General features: G+C 37.4%; 1 protein-coding gene across 3 annotated transcripts in view; it reads right to left on the reverse strand.

The window, feature by feature from the left end:
• Window positions 1-3164, reverse strand: part of bmpr1bb (bone morphogenetic protein receptor, type IBb) — a 55063-nt gene that overhangs the window by 36454 nt on the left and 15445 nt on the right. The gene's annotated exons all lie outside the window — the stretch shown is intronic.

The following is a 3164-nucleotide window of genomic DNA, read 5'->3' on the forward strand; positions in this document are numbered from 1 at the left end:
ACACACACACACACACACACACACACACACACACACACAACAGTATTCCTTAATTGACAACACAGGCTTCTTTAACATAAATAATTTAACTAGATTGCTATGATACCAAATTATTCTCTTTACTCAACTAATTCCAGAGCTTTTCAACTTTGAAAACACTATCTACGAGAGGGAACACACATCTGCCTCATCTGTCAACACATCTTAACTGAGGCAATAACAAACTCTGAGCTCACAGCGGAGGTGGCAGACAGGTCAGTCGACTGCGTATGTATGCATCATTTTGAGCGGAGGGAATAAGTGTCTATTCACAACATGGATCTGGAAAACCAAGGCACAGCGGGCAACTTGAAACCCCATGATGTCATCCTCGGAGAGCAAGGGCTACCGGCAGTCAGTGAGAAAGTGTACAAAAACCCAAAGTCAACATCACACAATTACTGGGGTTAATTGTATTTACAGTTGAGCAGCTGTGGTGGATTACGGGGCTCGCCGATAAATTATGGTGCATGGTGCATGGTGCAGAGGCAAACAGTCCTCGTTAGGGAGGTTTGTGAGAGGAAAGTTGAATTGACAAGGATTCTACATTTGAGTAAAACTTCATACTTTTCCCTTTCCGTTTCAGTTTTGAGTGATGAAGTAGATCAATCAATCAATCAAAATGTATTTATATAGCACTTTACAGCAACCAGCAGGTGTCCAAAGTGCTTAACATCCGAATGAGTAAAATCACATCATACAATAGAATAGCACTGCTACGTATTAAAAGCCAGACTAAACAGATATGTTTTGAGTTTGGACCTAAAAACCAAGGATCCATGTGCTGTGCAGGGCCGAGAGTCTACAACACACACACACACATACACATATATACAGTGGTGCTCAAAAGTTTACATACACATGCTTAAGTTGATCTAAAAGAGGAATAAAAAAATCATGTTTTGGAAATTTATTTTAATACAATTAAAAAATGAGGTAAAATCCAACCTTTAAGGACACAATTTTCTTTGTGAATGAAAACGTATTGTAAATAAATAAATGTTCTTATTAAAATACAGGGGTCATAAGTGTACATACCCTATGTTAAATTCCCATAGAGGCAGGCAGATTTTATTATTAAGGCCAGTTATTTCCTGGATTCAGGATATTATGCATCCTGATAAAGTTCCCTTGGCCTTTAGATTAAAATAGCCCCACATCATCACTACTCTTCACCATGCTTAGAGATAGGCAGGTTATTTCGTTAGACTAATACTGGTTTGATTTGCATTGAGAGATGATTTTATAGAAAGTATCCCATGCCTATCTCTAAGCATGGGAAGAGTATGTGATGATGTGGGGCTTTTTAATTCTAAAGGCCAAGGGAACTTTATCAGGATGCATAATATCCTGAATCCAGGAAATAACTGGCCTTTAATAATAAAAATCTGCTGCCTCTATGGGAATTAACATAGGGGTATGTATACTTATGACCCCTGTATTTTAAATAAGAACATTTATTTATTACAATACGTTATTCATTCACAAAGAAAATTGGTGTCCTTAAAGGTTGGATTTTACCCATTTTTAATTTAGGTATTAAAATAAATTTCCCAAACATGATTTTTTATTCCTCTTTTTAGTCAACTTAAGGTGTATGTAAACTTTTGAGCACCACTGTATAATATATTATATATTTATAATATATGGGAACATGCAAGGCCAATACAAAGTTTTGCAAAAACTTATGCCTATTGCAGAAAGTTTACATTTATTAGATGCTTTACAGATTTTGCCCATTTGTATTCCTCTTTTAGTTAGTTGTTACATTATGTAACTAAGCTATATTTAGTATAAGTGAGACTTTTATTAAGGTGAAAAAGTCAATAAAAAATAAAGGTAAAAGCATGACAAGACATAGTGATAAATGGCATTTAATAAGGAAACAATGATCTGATGGGACGAATTAGCAGCCAGACTACCAGCATTTTGTGTGTTTGGAGATGGAGAGAGAGAGAGAGAGAGAGAGAGAGAGAGAGAGAGAGAGAGAGAGAGAGAGAGCGATGTCACCACATGCTATCCATGATTGATGGCCATTTCCTCCCACTCTACAGGTTCTTATAGAAAACTGTTCCTTTTCAGCTTTATCTTAGAGCTGGTATGCAGGGCTGATACAAGCCCCATTTCCCTGTAAGACCCACCCAACACAGAGGTATAAACCCTAGATCCTTAAAACATCTAAGACTCTATATTCCTATCCGGTCCATGGGTATTACCCCACAGGTATCATTTCACCTAAAAGTTTAAAAGTGAAATAGTTAACTATAGAGCAACCATAGCATTCGTGACAGGAACACCTAAAATGACCTTTGAAATGTAACCAAGTGAGACTCTTAACATATGTTTATTATTAATGCCAGGATGTAGCAATAGAAACATTTTTGATACAGACTACTTTCTAAAATGTTTTAGGCTAACTTAAAACTGGGTTAAGTGTAACAAAATGTTAGGACGATCTTCTACAGTACGGTGAGCATCTTTTAGCGCATGCCGATCAGCAGTTTTTACTCTTATTATCTGTTGAGCTTTTATCTGAAGGCTCTGTGCGAAATAATGTCATGGTTAGTAATTATAGACTTGTTATGGTTCCTGTTTGTTTACAAAAGTCATCCGTACTTCTTGGCCTTCAAGATGAAGTCGTACCTTAGAAAGTGCTATAACAGAGCCTTGGTCACTTCATGACGTTCTTTTTGCCAATGTTTCTAACAAACAGTGTCAGCTACGCTTTGGCCCTGTTATCTCTCATCTTATTAAAACTTGGAAATTGGCTTAAACATACTGCCATATAGCTTGTAACTGGCACACCTTTTCCCCATTATTCAATAATACGGCACTCCTGATTGGTGGGAGGCCGATAACAGTCCCACAATGGGAACAAAGGGGAGTTCATTGTCCGAAAGACATTTTTGGTGAGGATGGCTTGTTACCCTTCTCTGACTTACAAAATGCATTTGCCTAGGACTGAGTGTTGATCTCGACTGGCAAGATGCATGGTCTAACATCCCATAAGTATCTCACAATCCAGACCATCAGCAGATTCACAACAATTTTATTCAAAGGACATATCTCACCTCAATGAAAATGCACATGAAAATAACTAACAGCCCTTTATGCACTTTCTGCCC

This window comes from Etheostoma spectabile, chromosome 16 (assembly GCF_008692095.1).
Source record: "Etheostoma spectabile isolate EspeVRDwgs_2016 chromosome 16, UIUC_Espe_1.0, whole genome shotgun sequence".
Classification (NCBI taxonomy): domain Eukaryota; kingdom Metazoa; phylum Chordata; class Actinopteri; order Perciformes; family Percidae; genus Etheostoma; species Etheostoma spectabile.